The sequence below is a fragment of the Hyla sarda genome, chromosome 1 (assembly GCF_029499605.1).
Source record: "Hyla sarda isolate aHylSar1 chromosome 1, aHylSar1.hap1, whole genome shotgun sequence".
In the NCBI taxonomy this organism is placed as follows: Eukaryota; Metazoa; Chordata; class Amphibia; order Anura; family Hylidae; genus Hyla; species Hyla sarda.
The window spans coordinates 128,141,666-128,166,066 of NC_079189.1; the positions used below are offsets into that span (position 1 = coordinate 128,141,666).

The 24,401-nt window shown below is 42.4% G+C and overlaps 1 protein-coding gene across 3 annotated transcripts in view; it reads left to right on the plus strand.

The window, feature by feature from the left end:
* Nucleotides 1-24,401, plus strand: part of SPOCK3 (SPARC (osteonectin), cwcv and kazal like domains proteoglycan 3) — a 366,584-nt gene that overhangs the window by 328,621 nt on the left and 13,562 nt on the right. The window lies entirely within an intron of this gene.

Genomic DNA, 24,401 nt, shown 5'->3' on the forward strand with positions numbered 1-24,401 from the left:
AAAAACGAGTAAAAAAATTAGTAAAAAAACATTTCCGGCAATCGCTTGGTAATTCCAAACAAGGCTTGGTTGTACAGAGATAAAGCTGAGGCTTGGACATGATGTACTCAGTTATTTGCTTTGAATCACCCCCGCTATTTCTTTCATGAAGATGAGCAACCAATCACGGGATGGCTCTTGGCTGAAGTCATGTATGATGGTGAGTGGACCAGCCTTCACTTTATCTGATCACGTGGTCGGGAGGCAACCAATGGCGATTTCCCGAGAAGTGTTTGAAGAAAGGATTTGGCCAATCACTGTATGTGCAGACCTGTCTGGAGTTGCTGTACGGAGGTGGCCAATCAAATTCGAGCAGGCACCAGAAATGACTGTATTTAAAACAACAAGATTGTGTAATATATCAGACAACCTCCTTTGCAATTGAAAAAGGGAGAAGTTACTCCCAAAACGCATCTTACACACTGTCCTTTTGCTGTTTATTGTTTTTACATGTGTCAATAAAATAAATTTGATACATCATCTCCGGATTGTTATCTGAAACCGATCGCTAGAGAGCAGCGACAGTGCAATTAATTTTTCCTGCTGTACAGTATATAAAATATGGTTTGATGACAGGTACTCTGTTACAATGTGATACTATGGATACTAAGATTCAATGATTCACCTTCAAAAGCTTTGTAATTGAAAACATTATTAATAAAATATAGAAATAAAAGATTAAAAAATATATACAGTGGGGCAAAAAAGTATTTAGTCAGCCACCAATTGTGCAAGTTCTCCCACTTAAAGCGATGAGAGAGGCCTGTAATTTTCATCATAGGTATACCTCAACTATGAGAGACATAATGAGAAAAAAAATCCATAAAATAACATAGTCTGATTTTTAAAGAATTTATTTGCAAATTATGGTGGATAATAACTATTTGGTGACCTACAAACAAGCCAGATTTCTGGCTATCACAGACCTGTAACTTCTTTAAGAGTCTCCTCTGTCCTCCGCTCGTTACCTGTATTAATGCACCTGTTTGAACTTGTTAGCAGTATAAAAGACACCTGTCCACAACCTCAAACAGTCACACTCCAAACTCCACTATGGTCAAGACCAACAAGCTGTCGAAGAACACCAGAAACAAAATTGTAGACCTGCACAAGGCTGGGAAGACTGAATTTGCAATAGGCAAGCAGCTTGGTGTGAAGAAATCAACTGTGGGAGCAATTATTAGAAAATGAAAGACATACAAGACCACTGATAATCTCCCTCGATCTGGGGCTCCTTGCAAGATCTCACCCTGTGGTATCAAAAGCAGAGAGCTTGGACCAAAGGAACAAAGGCTATCATCATCAACACACTACACCGCTAGGGACTCAAATGATGCAGTGCCAGATGTGTCACTCAACTTGTCCTGTTTGGAGGAGAAAGACTGCTGAGTTGCATCCAAAGAACACCATACCTACTGTGAAGCATGGGGGTGGAAACATTATGCATTGGGGCTGTTTTTCAGCCCAGGACTACTGATTCTTGTAAAGGAAAGAATGAATGGGGCCATGTAGCGTGAGATTTTGAGTGAAAACCTCCTTCCATCAGCAAGGGCATTGAATATGAAATGTGGCTGGGTCTTTCAGCATGACAATGATCCAAAACACACCGCCCAGGCAATGAAGGAGTGGCTTCGTAAGAAGCATTTCAAGGTCCTGGAGTGACCTAGTCAGTCTCCAGATCTCAACCCCATAGAAAACCTTTAGAAGGAGTTTAAAGTCTGTGTTGCCCAGTGACAGCCCCAAAATATCACTGCTCTAGAGGAGAGCTGCATAGAGGAATGGGCCAAAATACCAGCAACAATGTGTGAAAACCTTGTGAGACTTACAGAAAACGTTTGACCTCTGTCATTGCCAAAAAAAAGGGTATATAACAAAGTATTAAGATTAACTTTTGTTATTGACCAAATACTTATTTTCCTCAATATTTGAAAATTAATCCTTAAAAAATCATGTGATTTTATGGATTTTTTTTTTTGTCATTATGTCTCTCATAGTTGAGGTTTATACTGTGATGACAATTACAGGCCTCTCTCATCTTTTTAAGTAGGAGAGCTGGCACAATTGGTGACTGATAAATACTTTTTTGCCCCACTGTATTTTTGTGGATAAAAAGAGGATCTCCATAGAAAGTACAATTGATAGGGGAAGTATTTATTTTTCTTATGCCCTTTCTTTTACATTGCATCCCTTAAAGGGGTACTCCGCCCCTAGACATCTTATCCCCTATCCAAAGGATAGGGGATAAGATGTCAGATCACCGCGATCCCACTGCTGAGGAGCCCCAGGATCCCCGCTGCGGCACTGGGCTATCATTACAGCACAGAGCGAGTTCGCTCTGCACGTAATGACGGGCAATACAGGGGCCGGAGCATTGTTACATCATGGCTCCGCCCCTCGTGACGTCACGGCCCGCCCTTTTCAATGCAAGTCTATGGGAGGGGGCGTGGTGGTCGTACCGCCCCCTGCCATAGAGTTGCATTAAGGGGATGGGCCGTGATGTCATGAGGGGCTTAGCCATGACGTCACGCTGCTCCGACCCCTGTATCGCCCATCATTATGCACAGAGCGAATTCGCTCTGTGCTGTAATGATAGTGCGGTGCCGCAGCGGGGATCCCGGGGATCCCCAGCAGCGGGACCGCCGCGATCTGACATCTTGTCCCCTATCCTTTGGATAGGGGATAAGATGTCTAGGGGCAGAGTACCCCTTTAATCTCTAGACGACACAAGGTGTAAATGCAGGCCCTTCTTTCTGGGATTTAAAGCACCAGGGCATAAAAGTACGCTCTGGAGCATTAAAGGACTAAGCGAAGGCACTTCATAAGTGTGAATATTGAGCTAAAATGGTGGTAGAGGGTCCCCTTTCCTGCCACTTGCCACCATATTGGCAATACAATTATGTAGCCTGTAACTCAGGCTGTATTAGTGGAGCATCGATTTCACAGTGTAATGCTATGCAATAGGTATAGTATTATTAAGTAAATGCAATGTAATAATTGCATATGGAACTCAAAAACTACAATTTTTGCAGAATGATCTCCCTTCCACCCAGCAGTTGCTCCACCCATTAAAGCAAATACAGATTCCCTCTGAACACCTGATTAGTGATATAATGTCTCAGGCCGCACTGCAATCTGGGAAAACCTGAGAAAATACTCATTTTGTATGCTGCTAAAAATAAAAAATCACAAAAGAATTACGAGACCACCATGAAACATAGGTACAGGCACTATATTATGGACTACACTAACTTCATAGCCCCTGTAGCATAGTCAAAGGAATTTTCCTTTAACTGTGGACAGCTGTTAGTTTGGGCCATCTATGGTCTTGTGGCCATAATACAGATGTAAAAAAATTTCCTATAATGCTTATGTAAAACTAGACTTGCAGGCACCAGAAATGCAATGTATACACATCATAAAATGAATAGCAAAATATGTCTATAGAATAGGTATAAAATATGTCAATGGAAAAATGTCTGTCAGTGCCCACAGCATTGAAAAAAATAGCCGTAATTCCAATGCTAATATTATGGAAGTTTATTTAACCCGATCCACCCCACTGGACCACTAGGGACTGTATAAAGGCACATTTAGACACCGCTATTAGCTTTGACAGCAGCAATCTAAAGGGTTAATAACCAGCCGTGGCGATCAACGCATATCGGCTATTAATGCCGAATCAAGAATCAGCTTGGGGCCAGCCGGTATGATGCAGGCTTGAGTCGGGAGCCCGTGTCATACCCCGTTAAGGCACGTCCATGTGCCGTTAACGGGGCATGACGCGGGCTCCCGACTCGAGCCTGCGTCATACTGGCTGGCCCCTAGCTGATTCTTGTAGCTTTTGGCCGGCATTAATAGCCGATATGCATCGATCGCCGCGGCCGACTATTAACCCATTAGAACGCCGCTGTCAAAGCTGATAGCGGTGTCTAAATGTGCCTTTATACCATGCCTGGTGGGCCAGTGGGGGGCAATCCACTGTGGAGGTAGCCTGAGGGCTTACCTCTCCTCCTGTGTCGGCTCCGCTGCTCAGAATGATAAAGCCTAGCAAAGCCAGGCTTTATCAATCAAGCGCAGAGCCCACAGATCAATGTGGTTCGATGGAACCACATTGATCTGTATGAGGAATAAAATTATTCCTCCTAAAAGTCCCCTAAGGGGACTAAAAGTGTAAAAATAAAAGTTTTTAAAAAGTTTAAAAGCACACATTAACCACTTCCAGATAGCAAATATATAAACATAATAAAAATAAACATATGTGGTATCGCCGGGTGCGTAAATGTACGATCTATAAAAATATATCATTAATTAAACCGCACAATCAATGGCGTACGTGCAAAGAAATTCCAAATGTCCAAAATAGCGTATTTTTCGTAACTTTTTATACCATAAAAAAGGAATAAAAAGCGATCAAAAAGTCTGATCAATACAAAAATGGTACCGATTAAAACTTCAGATCACAGCGCAAAAAATGAGCCCTACTACCGCCCCATACGTGGAAAAATAAACAGGTTATAGGGATCAGAATTGGACAATTTTAAATGTATTCATTTTCGTATATGTAGTTATGATTTTTTCCAAAAGTACGACAAAATCAAACCTATATAAGTAGGGTATCATTTTAATTGTATGGACCTACAGAATAAAGATAAAGTGTCATTTTTACCGAAAAATGTACTGCGTAGAAACGGGCAATTTTGTTGCACAATGATTTTTTTACCATTTTGCCATAGATTTTTGGATAAAATTACTGATGTCATTACAAAGTAGAATTGGTGGCGCAAATAATAAGCCCTCATATGGATTTTTAGGTGCAAAATTTAAAGGGTTATGATTTTTAAAAGGTAAGGAGGAAAAAACGAAAGTGCAATAACAGAAAAACGTTTGGTCCTTAATAGCCACTTATCTATTGACTTTCATTGTGTACTTTTTTAGATAAAAAAATATGGACATATTTAATTTCTATTTTTATTTACATATTTTGCTATTCATTTTAGGATGTGTAAACATAGCCTTAAGAATAGTATATGATAAATAAAGCTACAGTTAAATAATCTTTTCTGCTCTGAAGTAATCATGGTATCTTTTTGATTCGTGGCTATACAAAGCTATTACGTTGAAAAAAAAATACTACTGAAAGAGAATAATCCTTATTTAAAAAAAAATCGTTTTGATAAATACAGAGGAAAATGTCCTTGAGAAAGTTCTATATTTTTCTTGTTAAAAACAATCAGTGAATTTTGAAAAATATGTTCCACATCTATATCTACTAGCATCTGGCCTTGAACTATACCATGAAAGAATTCAACAATCATAGCAAACATTATTAAATTTCAAAACCACTACATATAATGTGAAGATTGGGAACTAGCACCATATGTTTACATATTTCTTTACGCAATAATAAGAAAGAAAATGTTTTTGGTGCATTTGGCATTTTATACAGAACAATATGTGTACTGATCACTGTTGCAAAGGCAGTCAGGTCTTAAATACAGCTCGGAGATTTAAACTTCATACAGTTTATTTCCAGGTCTCTCTCAATCTTTTTGACCCCCTGCTATCTCTATGGCCCCGTACTTTATTACTTGGTCTCTCCTGTTTTATACTGAAACTAGCAGAACAGGCAGAGTTATATATTTATTTTTTTTCCAATAGGGTAGGGTTGAATTTTTGAATACAGAAAGTACATTAGGTTAGAAAGTATTAAAGGCATAAATAACACTGGCTTGGTATAATTAGCGAGTGTCCCACATCATTGATTCAGAGACTGCTAATTAAAAGTGATAATTAGCAAGTGACAGTAATTTCAGTTGCTAATCAAGTTAGAAGAAAGTATACATAACAAATGTTCCATATTTAATTCATGTATATTTATTTTCAGTCTCAACTGAACACTAGTTTGGTTTTGCCACACAATATTTACTTGATTATGTAAGACAACCAACCGTAACACTAAAACCACTAAAAGGTGATGTTAAAAAAGCACTCCGGGTTTTGATTTTTTTCTTTGCCTAGATCATACACACTCACTATCACTAGTCACTCACTGTAACGCTGCTGGTTGGCAATCACCAGCATACCATTTGTCCTGGTTTTTACCAGCGTCGGGTGACGTTCTCTGTGGCATGTGTCTGCTGTATTTTCAGTTTTTTCTTCTCAGGTGTGTATCTTGCTGCAGTTTCCACTGTGTCCACTACAGGTGGTGCGCAAGCACTGGCTGAGTTTTATAGAGCCAGCATGCACTCCCTAGTGGATCCTCCTCCTATCCCTGCCAGGAACTGCATATATATATATATATATATATATATATATATATATATATATATATGTGGTGTGGTGAACTAATTTAAATATTTTTTTTACCCAGAAGCCCGCGGAGTGCTAAATGGCCTAACTTGAATCTCTGTTACACCTGAAGAGGTGTCCTCTCCCTGAGGAAAGTACTGACCCTGTTTAAAGTCACAGGCCTCTCACCACAGCCAAGCCAGATCACCCTGCTGTGTACTGACGAGGGGCAAACACCCCGAAACAGCTGTCTGCAGATGGGTCCTCTTTCCTTCTGGAGAGAGTTCTGGCTTGACATAAATCCCAATCAGTTCTGAGACTTCTTAAATGGAGCCTGAGCTGTTTTGCAAGACACCCTACCTGTGAAGGTGGTGTGGTGAGCTAATTTAAATATTTTTTTTTTTTTTTTACCCAGAAGCCCGCGGAGTGCTAAATGGCCTAACTTGAATCTCCGTTACACCTGAAGAGGTGTCCTCTCCCTGAGGAAAGTACTGACCCTATATATATATATATATATATATATATATATATATGAAACTCAACATGTGTGTGTGTGTATGTTCCAGCATCACGTCCCAACGGCTAAAGATATTAACATGAAACTTGGCACACATGTTACTTATATGTCAACAACAAACATAGGATAGGTGTTTTAACCCTTACTCACCCTCCTTTGTCAGGGGCAAACTTCCAAACGGCTGGAGATATTTCGATAATACTTGGTCACATGTTACTTATATGTCCACGTAAAATATAGGATAGTTAATTTAACCCTTAACTACCCCCATTTGTGAGGGTCGGGGTTTTTGTTTAAAGTCCCATGCAAATCAATGGGAAATGTATGTTCCCACATTTCCGTACGCCTGGAGATATTTCAATACCTGGTACACATATTACGGGTCGGGATAGGAGGTCGGGATAAGAGGTCAGGATATGAGGACGGGATAGGAGGACGGGATAGGAGGACCGAGATAGGAGGACCGGGATAGGAGGTCGGGATAGGAGGTCAGGATAGGAGGTCGGGACAGGGGGTCGAGATAGGAGGCTGGGATAGATGGACTGGATAGGAGGATGAGATAGGAGGTCGGGATAGGAGGTCGAGATAGGAGGTCGGGATAGGAGGTCGAGATAGGAGGTCGAGATAGGAGGATGGGATAGGAGGATGGGATAGGAGGTCAGGATAGGAGGTCGTGATAGGAGGTCGAGATAGGAGGTCGAGATAGGAGGTCGGGATAGGAGGTCAGGATAGGAGATCGGGATAGGAGGTCGAGATAGGAGGACGGGATAGGAGGATGGGATAGGAGGTCAGGATAGGAGGTCGTGATAGGAGGTCGAGATAGGAGGTCGAGATAGGAGGTCGAGATAGGAGGACGAGATCGACATAGGAGGACGGGATAGGAGGTCGAGAGAGGAGGTCTTGATAGGAGGTCGAGATAGGAGGTCGAGATAGGAGGTCGGGATAGGAGGTCAGTATAGGAGATCGGGATAGGAGGTCGGGATAGGAGGTCGAGATAGAAGGACGGTATAGGAGGTCGGGATAGGAGGTCGGGATAGGAGGTCGAGATAGGAGGTCAAGATAGGAGGACAGGATAGGAGGTCAGGATGGGAGGTCGGGATAGGAGGTCGGGATAGGAGGTTGGGACAGGAGGTCGGGCTATGAGGACAGAATATGGGGTTGGGATATGACAACAATATATGAGGACGGGTTGTGAAGTCAAAAGCTTCCTCCTTTGTTTATTTTCCTCCCCAACAAGTTTTAGGAGGGAAAAATTGGGCAACACCGGGTACTATATAAATACCGGGTACTATATAAACCGAGATAGGAGGTCGGGATAGGAGGTCAGGATAGGAGGTCGGGATAGGGGGTCAAGATAGGAGGCTGGGATAGATGAACTGGATAGGAGGATGAGATAGGAGGTCGGGATAGGAGGTCGAGATAGGAGGTCGGGATAGGAGGTCGAGATAGGAGGTCTAGATAGGAGGACAGGATAGGAGGATGGGATAGGAGGTCACGATAGGAGGTTGTGATAGGAGGTCGAGGTAGGAGGTCGAGATAGGAGGACGAGATCGACATAGGAGGACGGGATAGGAGGTCGAGAGAGGAGGTCGTGATAGGAGGTCGAGATAGGAGGTCAGGATAGGAGGTCGGGATAGGAGGTCGAGATAGGAGGTCGGGATAGGAGGTCGAGATAGGAGGTCGAGATAGGAGGTCAAGATAGGAGGACAGGATAGGAGGTCAGGATAGGAGGTCGGGATAGGAGGTTGGGACAGGAGGTCGGGCTATGAAGACAGGATATGGGGTTGGGATATGACAACAATATATGAGGACGGGTTATGAAGTCAAAAGCTTCCTCCTTTGTTTATTTTCCTCCTTTGTTTATTTTAGGAGGGAAAAATTGGGCAACACCGGGTACTATATAAATATGGGTACTATATAAATATATATAAATCTGCCACACCTGCTGTTTCTGGCCTTTAGCAAGGTTGTGTATTCAGTACTGCTAAGGTTTCTGTCTGTCTGCTGGTCCTGTGTTCTTGATCCTGACTGTCTACTGGACTTTCCCTCTGTCTCATCCCCTGAAACCTGACCTATCACTCCTGTTAATGAACTTGGATTGTCTACCACGATTACTGTCTGTTTGCAGCTTGTTCCAGCCAGCCTGCACCTGTAGCCATCTTGGCTAGCTGTTGTCTCTTTACCTGCTCTGCTAATAAACAACTGTTTAGGTTTGCTGTGTCTGATGCTATATTTAGTGCCTGGCCAGCTGCTACTTGTGGCATAGTGGATCCACACCTGTGGGGTATTACACTCACTATCAGCACCATTTGCTTTATTCCATCTATGTTTTTTTGTTACTCCAATTGATCATGTGATTACCAGTCTGACTTTTCAAATCTTCCAATGACTATTGGTCACAACAGGATGTCAGTTCTGGGTCTGATGTTCTGTTAACAGCTGCAAAGGAGTTTGTATCAGTTTTCTCCTGGTCCTCTGGTTTTCTCCCTCACTCTAAAAATATACTCCATGCATTTAGCTTGTGAGCCGCAAAGGAGCCAGGGACTGATTTGAGTCATGGAAAAGCTCTGCAGAATATGCTGGGGCTATATAAATAATTATTTGTTGTACACCTTCACTTAAGGCTGTGATCAAACATTGTTTTTTTTCAGTTTTTTCTTTTTTTTTGCTGTGATATTTATGTGTATCTTATGGTGTCAACTTGGTCTCAAAATTTCCCTGATCTCAAACTGATCTCAAAAGTCCAATGCATAAAAGCAGCACCTTTAAACTTACCAGACCCAAAGCATCAGCTGCTAACATTACATCAAAAAATATTAATGATAATTATGTTGTTGGTATCTATATGACACCTTGCAATTTCTGTAGCACTATTTATAGCATTATATTTACTGTGAGGTGCAGACAACTACGAATTGTTTCATAAAAGCCTGGCCCATGTCACATAACATGTCAGAAATAAGTTGCAGTGACAGCTGAATACCTAACAAGGCCATAAGTTTTGCCATATGGGAGAGGTTAATGGGCTGCCTGCTTGCCTCGTTCGGGGTCTCTGTGACACATCAAAAGCTGTTTTTTCCCCCAAATAACAAGCACTGATTAATTTCGGATATTTTGGAATCCAATCCACTGGCAGCAGGCTCCGCCAATATTGTCGTCAGTAGAACCATGTGGACCTGAGCAGTCTTGTAGACGGAATTCCACCCAAAGAATAAAAATGTTAATTCTTTGGCCGGACGTACTGTCCACAAGTGGACATTTACTGTGGAGATTCCACAGTCTTAACAGAGCAGCAGAATCCTGTTGAAAACAATGGGACTCTGCTGCAAGTGGATTTCCGCTGCAGAAATCCCTCAGTGAAATATTTGGAAAGTGGACAAGCCCTTAGATAGGAATCTGCAATTTCATGGTTCTAACCTAACTTGCCAAGTAAGTAGGTATCAAGTTAGGACTTCTTAACTATGCTTAGTAGTACATTGTGAATTGTATTGTTAATAGGCATCTCCTTTAATACCACATCCAAAACCTCACCTCCCGGCATTACTGTACTGGTTCTTCATCAGACATTCCTTTCCCATAATTATTTCTCTCTATTCTGGTGTAAAAGAATATATATATATATATATATATATATATATATATATATATATATATATATTAAATTCAGCATTGTATTCTTAAGAAAGCAGTGCCACAAAGTAAGCAAGGAACATCCTGTGGGACTGCCTAAAGGTTGACCGATGATGTATGGCTTGCAAATGATCTTATAAATATTCAATTGGCTCTTGGCAATAAAAAGGTTCCCCACTCCTGCTCTCTACTATGAAAAAGTTAGGCACATCCAATGTTCCCATATGACACAATTTTTTTCTCCTTTTTATAGTTTTTTGGGGGACAATAACATTGCAATATAGCTTTTTATTGGAAATGACATTGTTCGCTTTCTGTATGAAATCTTACAATAGTACAATAAGAGCTAATATAGTTTCATTATTACGACTTTGCACTCTGTAATATGGTAATGCCCATGAGCCCCCATTTTTACCTTTGATTTAAATTATATGGTTATATCATTGCTTCAATGTGCTATAAGAACATTATTCTCTTGTATGTTGCAAAGCCTGTACCCGATCCCAGCTTGATATAAAGTAAGGCAGCAACATAAATCAAAGTTAAGTCTTAGAAAAATATGTGAATGAGAAAATATAGTTTTTCATTAACTGTCAAAAAAGAGACATAAAAATATATACTTAATGTTCCCTGTTGGCTTTCATGAATTCATTGGAAACAACAGAGCAGGCACAATGAAGAGATGATCCATTTGTCATATTCTTTCTTTAGGCACAAGCTACAGACAGATTACTTTCACACTGTTCCTGAAGAAGCGCTGATGTCATCATGACACAGCAATCAGTCTCTGTTTCACAAATCTATCAAGCAGTATAGAAGGGCGATCCAGTTATTGGACTTAATGCAGTCATTGTTGGAGCACTGGCACGTAGAAAAAAGGAGCACTCGACTGATAGAATATGACAGATCTTTTGAGCTGAAAGCAATCGAGCTGATAATCAACACATCCAATTAGTTCCCATAATGCCCAGGCTTTGTGATTAACAAGCACATCTATGGCTAGATACTTTGTTCACTGCCATTTTACATTGTGCTGCTTTTTTTCTTTCTTGGAAATTTGACAAAGCATCAGTGCCAAGTTAGTTCTCAGAAAAAAAAAAAAGTTATTTATTTTCAGAGGACTTTTCTATTAGAACTGCAAGATTTGTTTTTTTTTATTCTAAAATAAATATTGGTTTACATTTTCAATTTTACAGACCTTAATTTTGAAGATTTATGTGCATGTGTTTCATTTTACTCATATTTAGTTTTTTTATGGACACTCCAATTTCTTCCCACAATCCAATATGGTAAGGTTAATTGACTATGAGTATGATTGAGTGTATGACTATAGGGATGGTTCAGGTTAGGCTGGGCTCACAAATGTCCGGCATCCAGCATAGGTGAACTCAGCCTAGATCTGGCCGCAACTGATGACAAGTTGTCATCAGTTGTATGGCATCTGGCGTGCCCCAGTCCGGTGCTCTCCGGCGTGTCCAACCATCCGGTGTCAAAATTGAGATGCTGGATGATTGCGAACTGTCAAATGAATGGGATCAGTTCTAGCATCAGTTTCCCTCCATGGCACACTGGAGGGAAACTGTGTAGCCTTACTTTGTCTATTTGCTTTTTTTAGACCAGCTATATGTTTTGAAAGTCACATAAGGCTTACAAAATCTGAATTTGGCCTGTGCTGGTAATCCATACCACTGCCAGTCCTATATGTTACATTATATTCTAGAGTAGTGAACAACTATATATGCATTGAACAGCTTCTGACAAGAGATAATAATTACATTGGCTGCCCTCTCGAAACATGGTCCTCTTAGATACATTGTTATCGCTCCAATCTGTTTCATTGAGTTCTTGTAATTCCACAGCTAATATATATATATATCACTTTGACGACCATAGGGCCTCAGTCTTGAAAAGATTACATTGCTTTTTTAAATTTAAATTTAAGATTTTGAAATTTAAATTTAAGATTTTGAAATTTAAAATTGAAGATTTTGAAATTTGAATTTAATATTTCACTCCCAAGTTTAATATCCTGGGCCCTGGCTTTTACTTTGAATAAATAGTGTGGTTACAAAATAATAAATCTAACAAGGAGTCACATGTCACATGGTGGCACAATGACAGAGCCTGGTGGTTGCATCAGTATGAGGAGTGGTTGAATGACACAGCGTGGAGGTGGTGGCAGCATGAGGAGAACATATAGTGGCTGAATGACACAACCTAGAGTTGGTGGCAGCATGAGGAGACCACATAGTGGCTGAATGACGCAGCATGGAGGTGGCGACTGCATGAGGAGACCATATAGTGCCTGAATGACACAGCGTGGAGGTGGGGGCAGTATGAGGAGACCATATAGTTGCTGAATGACATAGTGTGGAGGTGGCAGCAGCAGGAGGAGACCATATAGTGCCTGAATGACACATCGTGGAGGTGGCGGCAGTATGAGGAGACCATATAGTGGTTGAATGACACAGCGGGGATGTGGCGGCAGCATGAGGAGAACATATAGTGGCTGAATGACACAGCCTGGAATTGGTGGCAGCATGAGGAGACCACATAGTGGCTAAATGACACAGTGTGGAGGTGGCGGCAGCATAAGGAGAACATATAGTGGCTGAATGACACAGCCTGGAGATGGCGGCAGCATGAGGAGACCATATAGTTACTGAATGACACAGCGTGGAGGTGGCAGCAGCAAAATGAGAACATATAGTGGTTGATTGACACAGCGGGGATGTGGCGGCAGCATGAGGAGGACATATAGTGGCTGAATGACACAGCATGGAGGTAGCAACAGCATGAGGAGAACATATAGTGGCTAATGACACAGCGTGGAGGTGGCGGAAGCATGAGGAGAACAAATAGTGGCTGAATGACACAGCCTGGAGTTGGCGGCAGCATGAGGAGACCATATAGTTACTGAATGACACAGCGTGGAGGTGGCAGCAGCAAAATGAGAACATATAGTGGTTGATTGACACAGCGTGGAGGTGGCGGCAGCATGAGGAGAACATATGGTGGCAGAATGAGACAGCCTGGTGGTGGCAGAATCAGGAGTCCTGAGAATGACCCGATGACAGAGTGGTGCGGTGGGTGGCAATACCAGTACCCGCTGACAAAGGTGGGACAAAAAAAGAAGAACTTGGCATCAGATGTGTGGCATAAGGCAGGTGGGAGGATCAGAATAGAAGATGAGGCAGGTAGGCAGAAGAAAACGGTCTCTTTTGTAAAAGTGTTAGTATGCACAAGTAAGTATTTAGGATATGCATTACGTAAAACTTAACTTTTAAGAATATGCTTAGGATAAAATATATGGCTCCAAATTATTTTTTTTAAATCAAACCAAAGGAAAGGTATGAAAAAAAAAAACCACCATGTGCCACCTACACCACCAAGTATTGATGTGATGCAAAGACCTCTAAAAGGTGGAAGGGAACAACGTATGGCCCATTTAACCAGTGGGGGTAAACACTTTACCTGTAAGGCCCTACTCTCACCCTATTAATGCCCTTCTTGGCAAGTGTTACTCACCCTAAAAAGGGCGGCCCCACACAAGAAACTCTCTCTATTTCCACCTAAAAACCCTGGGACATGGCAGTGTTTGTAGGGGGAAATAGGGAAATGTTCCTGTGTGGGGCCGCCCTTTTTAGGGCGAGTAACACTTGCAAAGAGAAGAATTAATAATGCGAGAGTAGGGCCTTACAGGGGAAGTTTTTACCCCGCCCGGACCATACGTTGTTCCCTTCCACCTTTTGGAGGTCTTTGCATCACATCAATACTTGGTGACGTAGGTGGCACATGGTGTCTTTTGCACATCTTTCCTTTTGTTTGTTTTAAAAATAATTTGGAGTACGCATATTTTATCCTAAAAAAAGTTAAGTTTTAGCTAATTCAGATCCTCAATACTTACTTGTGGTCTGATGGCGAGGAATGTCTGTAACTGGCAGACAGGCATCAGCCAACTGACTACGTAGGATGACTCTATTAGGTCAGTTTGTTCTCCCTCTCCCTTCATTTTGTGCTGGTAGGGAGGGTCCAATAAGGTGGAGAGCGAGAAGTCATCCCACTGCCAAATGGTGACAATTCGGTGGTCAATATGCAAGCAAGTGAGCATGCATCATGCCATGTGTGCAAGGGTCTCGGAGGGACTCCCTGCCTCCATCTCCACTGAATACTGCCACGGTGTGTCTGGGTCCTGTGTCTCTCCTTCCTCATATTCCTCTAGCTCCTCTAGCCACTCCTGCTCCTCCTCTCCTGTCAGATGACTAGAAAAACTGCCCATCTTGCGAAACCTAAACTGTGCTCCACTGTGCCCCTCCTCCAGTTCAGCCCCCACAGGGCTCATGTGGCTGTGAGATGTAGGCACAACGTTTCCACTGCCTCTTACCAGCCTTAGTTTCCAAAACATGTTGTAGTAGATGAAGCAGTGGAATGACGTTGTTCATCCCATAATCCTGGCAACTGACTAATAATGTGGCTTCCTCAAAGAGCCTGAGCAAATGGCAGGTGTCACGTATGAGCTGCCACTGGTTGACATTCAAGTTACTCAGGGGAGTCCCCCTATCCGCTTGGATCATCAAGAAATCGGCGATGGCTTTTCTCTATTCATACAGTCGGTCCAACATATGGAGGGTGGAATTCCAATGTGTGGAAACGTCACAAATCAGACGTTTGTTGTGGGATACCGTTCTGACGCTGCAGCTCAAGGAGGGTGTGCTTTGCAGTGTACGAGTGGATGAAATTTATGCAAAGTTTCCTTCCCATTGTTAGGATGTCTTGCAAATGGAGGGAACACTTCAGGAACCGCTTGACAATCAGATTGAACACGTGTGCCATGCAGGGCTTCCTTGTTTCAGTGCAGACAAGATGTTCTTCCCGTTGTCGGTCACCATAGTGACCATGGTGAGTAAGCAGGATTTGATTTCTTCATGAATGACTTTTAGCAGTTCCTCTCCTGTGTGACTCCATTTGCCAAGGCAAACCATGTGACGAACAGCGTGACACTGCCTTGCCCTGCAAACATGGTATGCTGGAGGGGCACTGAGAATTGTCCGTGCAGTGGAGGCTGAGGACATGGTGGAGGATGAGGAGGCGGAGTCGAACACTGTCACAGGATCACCGGCCTGAGAGCATGGAGGCGGAAACGGTGTGACTTGTCCAAGTTGCTGTTTTTCTGACTGTGCAGGAACCACATTCACCCAGTGGGCTGTAAAAGACATGTATTGTCCCTGACCGTAGTTACAGCTCCACACGTCGGCGCTGCCATGCACTTTGGTACACATCCACAGGTTCATGGACTGGCCCACCTTCTCTTCCACGAAATTGTGCAGGGCTGGTACTGCCTTCTTCGCAAAGAAATGACTTCTTGGCACTCTCCACCTTGGCTTGGCACAAACCATCAGTTCTCTGAAAGGTGTAGAGTCCACCACTTGAAAAGGGAGGAACTGCAGCACCAGCAACTTGGACAGGAGCACATTCAGCTTCTGTGCCATTGGATGAGTGTGCGCATACTGTTGTCTCTTGGACATGGCTTCGCCGATGGATTGCTGGCGGAATGACTGACTCAAAGTAGGAGGAGCAGGAGCATCTGGAGTGACATAAGATGGGTATGACACACAGCTCCCTCTGGCTGAGGTGGGGGAGCCTTGGCTGGCTGAAACTGGGAGCGGTGTGCCACTGGGTGATGCAGCAGGCTGGACCACCACATCGGAGCCACGGTTCTCCCAGGCCGCTTTATGGTGACGCTGCATATGTTGACGCAGGGCCGTGGTGCCAACATTGGGACTCTGGCCACACTTCACCTTCTGCCGACACATCTTGCATGTGGCCAGGCTAACCTCCTCCGGATGCTTGATGAAAAACTGCCAAACCGCCGAGTATCTGATTTTTCCACCAACAGTCCCACTGATTGACTGCTACTGCCGTCGACTCCAGGAACCCCTGTTTCACTACCTCCCGGGAAGGTAGGCTGCCTCGAAGCAGGGGGTCTACTTGGGCATGTTTGGCTCTAGACTTTCCACTTCTGCCACCATGCTGACTGCCAACCATGCTACCACCTTGCTGGCTCAGCTGCTGCCTCACAGGCAACCTACAACTCTCTTCTCCTGATGATGATGAAGCTCTTTCTGCACCCGGCTCCCAAGTGCGATCCGGTTCATCATCATCATCGAGTTGTGTCTACACGTCACTGATGTCCCCCTCAGGTTCCTCAACAGTGTCTGCTTCAGGAGCCTGAATGCTCGTAACACCACCTCCCACGCCACTTTTCTCGTCATTACTTGCCCGCCTAGCGTAGGAAGCGGCGGATGTCTCCTTCAATTCTTGGCTGGGCAGTAGCTGCTGACTGTCTTCTAGATCGTCCTCAATGGGAGCATAGGGACTGTTTGCGGGCCATGCCAACTGAGGGTTGTGTCTGAGGAACCCACCGACTGTTGACCGGGGGTGTCAGATGTCACTTGTGATGAAGTGGATGAACGTGTTAACCAATCGATGACTCCATATGGGTTGCTGGTCAAGACACGACCGCTAGCTGATACCGGGAGCTCAGGCCTCTCGCTGCGACTCCTGATGCCACTCGCCCCTAGTCTGCTGCGAATTCTGCCTGAAGGATTTAGGCCTCTGCCATTCCTCTGTGCATGTCCTGGCATTTCTCTTCCTGACATACTTAGTGCATATATGAGGGGAGTACAATACGCTCCACTACGATTAAAAAAGTATTTGTGTACAACACCAGACGGTGAGTACTTTTGCCAGGCCTTTCACAGTATCTAGGTCCTTGAGACTTTAACAGGAACAAAATAGTACACCACTTAGATGTTTGTATGTGGTATACACTTATGAGCGGAGAAAAATGCTCTGCAGTACGCTTAAAAAAGTATTTGTGTACAACACCAACCGGTGAGTACTTTTGCCTGGCCTTTCACAGAATCTAGGCCCTTGATACTTTAACAGGTACAAAATAGTACACCACTTAGATGTATGATTGTGGTATGCACTTATGAGGGGAGAAAAATGCGCTACAGTACCTTTAACCTCTTATGGACCTGGGGTTTTTCCGTTTTTGCACTTACATTTTTTCCTTCTTGCCTTTAAAAAATCATAATTCTTTCAATTTTGCACCTAAAAATCCATATGATGGCTTATTTTTTGCGCCACCAATTCTACTTTGCAATGACATTAGTCATTTTACCCATGAATGTATGGCAAAATGGAAAAAAAAATCATTGTGCGACCAAATTGAAACAAAAACATCATTTTGTAAATTTTGGGGGCTTCCGTTTCTACACAGTACATTTATCGGTAAAATCATCATCTTCTCTTTATTCTGTAGGTACATATGATTAAAATGATACCTTAGTTATGTAGGTTTGATTTTGTTGTACTTCTTAAAAAAAATTATAACTACATGCAGGAAAATGTATACGTTTAAAATGGTCATCTTCTGACCCCTATAACTTTTTTATTTTTCCACCTATGGGGCGGTATGAGGGCTCTTTTTTGGCGCCATGATATGAAGTTTTTAGCGGTACCATTTTGTATTGATCGGACTTGATGATTGCTTTTTATAAATTTTTTCATGATATAAAAAATGACCAAAAATACGCTATTTTGGACTTTTGGCCCATACGCCATTGACCATGCAGTTTAAGTAATGATATATTTTTATAACGCGGACATTTCCGAATGAGGCCATACCACATATATTTATTTTAATTTTTATTTACACAGTTTTATTTTAAATGGGAAAAGGTGGTGATTTTATTAGGAAAGGGGTTAAATCATTTTATTAACTTTTTTTTTTGCAATATTATAGCCCCCATAGGGGGCTATAACACTGCACACACTGATATTTTACATTGATCTTTGTTATCCCATAGGATATTAGCCATCCTATTAGCCACGGGTCCAGGCCGTTGTTAGAGCCTGGGCCCGACCCGCTATGACGCAGGGCCACGCCGGGGCCCCATGTTATAGAAAGGGAGCAGTCTCAGGGCGTACAGGTATGCCCTTTGTCCTTAAATAGTTAAAAAAATATTTGTGCACAACACCAGCAGTACACACCAGTGCTGCAGCACACAGTCGCTGTGTACGCCATACAAAATTGCACTTTCTCTCTCAATCTCACTCCCTTCCCTATCGGTGTTTCTAGGCAGGATTTGTGCTTGAGCTGAATCGCTGCTGTTCTGTGCCACACACTGGTCAACACACTGCTCTCTGTCCCTCTTTGTAATAGAATGCTGTAGACAATGACTGGGAGGTGAATCGCTGCAGTAAGAATCGCTGCAAAATAATGCTTTTCTGTGCAAAACACACTGCTCTCTGTCCCTCTCTCTGTGCAACAGAACACTGACTTGACTAGGAGGTGAATTGCTGCTGGAAAAAAAAGCTTCTCTGTGTAACACACAGCGCTGTCTGTCCCTATCTATCTCTCTGCATTGAAAGGCTGTAGTGACTGGCCGCAATATGTCTGCCGATTATATAGGGCTGTGACATGACAGGGGTGACTTGCTGCTGATAGGCTGCATGCTGCATGTGATTCAGGGTCATCCCCTCTACCCTTGTACCCGCCTTCCCTCATTTCTTGCCCCATGTCCTCACATGTGGATCCGCCATTTTAGATGCCCTGGAGCCCGCACTAAATGGAGTTTAATGAAGCAATTCATCAGATTCGATTCGCTCACCCCTAATATTAAGTAAAAAATTAAGATATAATGTTATTTTAAGTTGTAAATATTTGTACAAAAATAGATAAAAAGACAGTATATTATATTTGCCATTATACTGGATATGTTTAGAAAGAAGGATCAGTTGTCTTCGCATCTTCACAGTAGGAACATTTAAAACAATTTAAGTATAATAGATAAGTAGAATAATATAGAAATATCTATATCAGTGTCTTAAATATCAACCAAAAAAAAAAAAAAAGAGAAATCACCTATCAACTCTTTGGAGGAAACATCTTTATCCAACTTTCCCAAATATATTTGTGTTTCACAGGCCAAACCTTTTTGTTGCATACTTCAGCCATCGAACCAACTTCTTCAGAAAGATAAAACAGGTGGGGCTCCCGAATGGTCAGCTCCTGAAAGGATTCGAATATGGTTCTATGAGGTTCTTCTGAAGGGTTTGGCCTTTATCAGTTTTAAAACATTACAAAAGATTTCTGAAGATTTCCATCTACTAGCTAGTGTTGAGCACGAAAATTCGTAATGTGAATTTTTATCGCGAATATCGGCACTATTGATAATGACAGATATTTGTTTTTCTTTTCTCATGCAAATTTTTATGCAAATTTTCCATGCAAATTAAAACATTTTCCCACATGCAAACTTTCCATGCGAATTTTTGCATGGAAAAAAAAAGTGAATGAACATAGCGAATATGCGAATTTTGCAAACATAGGACGAAACCCCTGCTGCTCATCACGAGCCAGTAGAAGTTTGGCGAAATGTAATATGTGACATATAGGTGTTCCTGAAATAATAGGAATACTATTGTGTTTGATAAATCCTTGTCCACCACACCCTCTCCAACAATCAGGAAAAGTTTCCGGGAATATTTTAGCTTATTTAACTGAGGTAAAATAACATCTTGTTAGAATTTTGAGGTATTGTTATCAGTGGGAGACACATTTTGAGGTTTTTTTTTTTAGTCCATTGAAAAACCATTTGTTAACTGGGAAAATCTCACCTAGTTCCTTTCCCCACTTACATAGGTGATGGAGTTTATGCGTGGAAGGAGCCATCAATTCACTGTTAAAAACGCGTATGAATATTAATTATATATAAAATATGAATGTACATTTCATGAGAATAAACTTTTAAGAAGGTATGAATATGCTTGATAAGTCCAGATGCTGGAATTCTAACACTTTTGTTAAAAATGTATCAATAACAGATCCTGAGCAGAATAAGGAACTAAAATACACTGATATACACAAGCTTTAAATATATAGGAGTAGATCAAATTCTTTAGTCTCAAATTTGGTTATTAAAATATAGCATATGATCTAATTTATAAAGCTTAACATTTTCTAATAAAAAATTAAGTATTAAATGGGTACTCCCACCCAACACATCTTTTCCCCTGTCCAAAGGGAGCCGTCACGCCCCCTCCCATAGACTTGCATTGAGGGGACGGGGCATGACGTCACACGGGGGTGGAGTCCTGACGTTACGGACTTCCGTTCCCATAGTCGCGACTCAGACCCTCCAGCGCTTCCGGACAAAAAACAGATGGGTGCCGCATGCAATACTGCGGGGGTCCCCAGCAGCGGGACCCCCAAGATCAGACATCTTATCCCCTATCCTTTGGATAGGGGATAAGATGTCTAGGGTGGGAGTACCCCTTTAAGTATCTTTATTTATAACTATTTTCCATTATTTCTTGTTCTTGACATTCTAGTTATGTAATATCCTTTTGTTTATTGTATATTTTTTTAATTATTAACACAATTGTGAGAGGAGTCATGTTGCCTGCTGGAACAACAGCAGCAGTAGTGGTTTGCTGAATGGGACATAAATATTAAATCAATCTCCCCTGCATTAGTATAAAACACCATTGACTGTCAGTTGTCACTATCATCATGTCCTCTCTTTAAAAGAGAAATCTTTCAGAAGTCATAGTTCTTGTATTTCTGCCCTGCAATAACCTACCTAAACGTGGTATTCCCATTTCAGTGTGTCCTACTACCATAACTCTTAGGCATTGTCTTATGGTAATGTATTTTTCCTTTACTTCCTACTATCAACCATTTGCAGACTTATAAAAACAGTAGTCCCACACCGGAAAGTGTGCAATTAGCCATCCCCCTTGCTATCATACCTGTATGGGTACACGTAGCTTGAAGAGCCAATCTAACAATAGCTGATAGTTCAGAAAAAAAAAACGTTCTCCAGCAGCCGATATGGTGTAAAAAAATGGATGCTTCTTTATTTGAAAATATTAAAATCAGATCATGACATCATTGCAGAATAAAATGTTTTATTTTACCTTTTATATTGCACTGATGCCATGATCTGAATTTAATATTTTCGAATAAAGAAGCATCAATTCTTTCACCATATCGGCTGCTTGAAACCATTGTTTTTTTTATTTTATTTGCAGGATTAAGTTGAACACATATATCTATATACCGTATATACTCGAGTATAAGCCGACCCGAGTATAAGCCGAGACCCCTAATTTCAACCCAAAATCCCAGGAAAAGTTATTGACTCGAGTATAAGCCTAGGGCGGGAAATACCTCATCCCCCCCCTGTCATCATCCAGACCCCCGTCATTAACATCCTCATCATCATCCCCTTGTCATCATCCCACACATCCCCCCTTCATCATCCCCTTATCATCCCACACATCCCCCCTTCATCATCCCCTTATCATCCCACACATCCCCCCTTCATCATCCCCTTATCATCCCACACATCCCCCCTTCATCATCCCCTTATCATCCCGCACATCCCCCCTTCATCATCCCCTTATCATCCCACACATCCCCCCTTCATCATCCCCTTATCATCCCACACACCCCCCCCTTCATCATCCCCACACCCCCCCTTCATCATCCTCTTCTCATCATTCGCCCTCAGTGGTCTTCAACCTGCGGACCTCCAGAGGTTTCAAAACTACAACTCCCAGCAAGCCCGGGCAGCCATCGGCTGTCCGGGCTTGCTGGGAGTTGTAGTTTTGAAACCTCCGGAGGTCCGCAGGTTGAAGACCACTGCGGCCTTCAACATCATCCAGCCCCCCTCTCACCCCCTTTAGTTCTGAGTACTCACCTCCGCTCGGCGCTGGTCCGGTCCTGCAGGGCTGTCCGGAGAGGAGGTGGTCCGGTGGGGAGGTGGTCCGGGCTGCTATCTTCACCGGGGGCGCCTCTTCTCCGCGCTTCCGGCCCGGAATAGAGCCGTTGCCTTGACAATGATGCAGAATTACGTTGGCAATGAACGCACCTCTGCGTCGTTGTCACGGCAACGTGACTATTCTGAGGCCGGGCCCGAAGCGCTTAGAAGAGGCCTCCCCGGTGAAGATAGCAGCCCGGAACCAGTATCCCACCGGACCACCTCCTCACCGGACAGCCCTGCAGGACCGGACCAGCGCCGAGCGGAGGTGAGTACTCAGAACTAAATGGGGTGAGAGGGGGCTGGATGATGTTGAAGGCCGCAGTGGTCTTCAACCTGCGGACCTCCGGAGGTTTCAAAACTACAACTCCCAGCAAGCCCGGACAGCCGATGGCTGCCCGGGCTTGCTGGGAGTTGTAGTTTTGAAACCTCTGGAGGTCCGCAGGTTGAAGACCACTGCGGGTGGGGGAGTTCACTCGAGTATAAGCCGAGGGGGGTGTTTTCAGCACGAAAAATCGTGCTGAAAAACTCGGCCTATACTCGAGTATATACGGTATATATATATATATATATATATATATATATATATATATATATATATATATATATATATATATAACTGCACTTGTCATACATTATAAACTTTGCAGATTAAATAAGACCTACATTAGCTGATAAATATGGTGACCAGATTGATTAAATGGTAAATCTTTTTTCCTGTTTTAAACTAATCATAATAAATGTTTTATAACAACAATTGTATTTTTTAAGTTGACTTGTTTTAGAACGCATTTGACAGGCCTTGTAGTGTAATTCATTTTATTTGTTATCACAATAAAATATTTTATGTAAGAATTTGACAGCATGTCAAGCAAAGTTGAATAATGGAATTCATGTGCACCATCTAGAGAGAGAAAACATATTTTTTTTTTAATCGGATGAACACGTAGGAGCCTGAGGGTTGAAGTGCACTTGTTTTTACGATGCACATAAAATTGGAGCAGATACTATAATGCATCAGGTACCATATTGTTTGTCTGCATCAGTACATGGGTATTTGTTGAGCACTTTAACTATATGTTCTGAAAATCTCTAGTAAATAAATGGCAATATGGGTCCTAAACAGGGGTCAAGTTAATCGGAACGGTGTTCCTGTTGTGGAAAAAGTGCAGAAACTCACACACATTTCGACGCGTCCTTGCAGGACATTAGCCCTGGTCCTAAAGGTCTCACACTATTGGAATAATGGAAAAACCTCTATATAGAAGCCCCCCTGTAGCTGTTATATAAAGGCTATGATTACACACTATACAATAAAAGGCTATTGTTTGTTATGCAGAAATATATTTTTAACCATAAACAGGCCACAAAAAGAAATTCTAACTTAATAAGAGGGTGCTATGGCAATATTAGATTCATTTGGTGTTCCTCTGTTGCAATCGGCTGTCCTCTATGGGGAAAAAAAAGGCACTGTCAAGTAAGTAGTGCTGAGATACAGCATGCATGCCTCCTACCCCCACCACCCTTTTCTGAGTGACATACAGGGCTCAGTGTTAGAAGACATGCCCTGTACATTAATCATGTCAAGCAGGGAGGGGTGGGGAAGGGAGGAGGCATGCATTCTGCAGCTCAGCACTACCTTGTTGAGACTGCTTATGCATGATAAAAGGCTTGAAGGCTTGTTGACACTGCATGATAGAAGACTTAAAGATGATTTTTTTGTTTCTCTGCAGTGCCACCACAGTGTAAGTATATCATTACATAATGCCCCATTCAAACTAATGCATTGTCAGTGTTCAGTCCTGCAAGTGAAAGATGCTCTTTGTGCCAAGAGATAAGGATCCTGAACTGGGCACCCCCTTCTATTAATGCAATATTACATAGCAGGGTATACGAAAATGAGTAATCTATACTGGATAACTCTATTTACAAGGGGTTGTCCAATATTAGAAAAATGCTGCTTCTTTTTTTTTGTTTTGCAAAAAACAGTACCTCTCCTGTCCACAGGTTATAATTGGTATTGCAACTCAGCTCCACTGAAGTAAATTGGCCCAAGCTGCAGAACTACAGAACTACACACAACCTGTGGACAA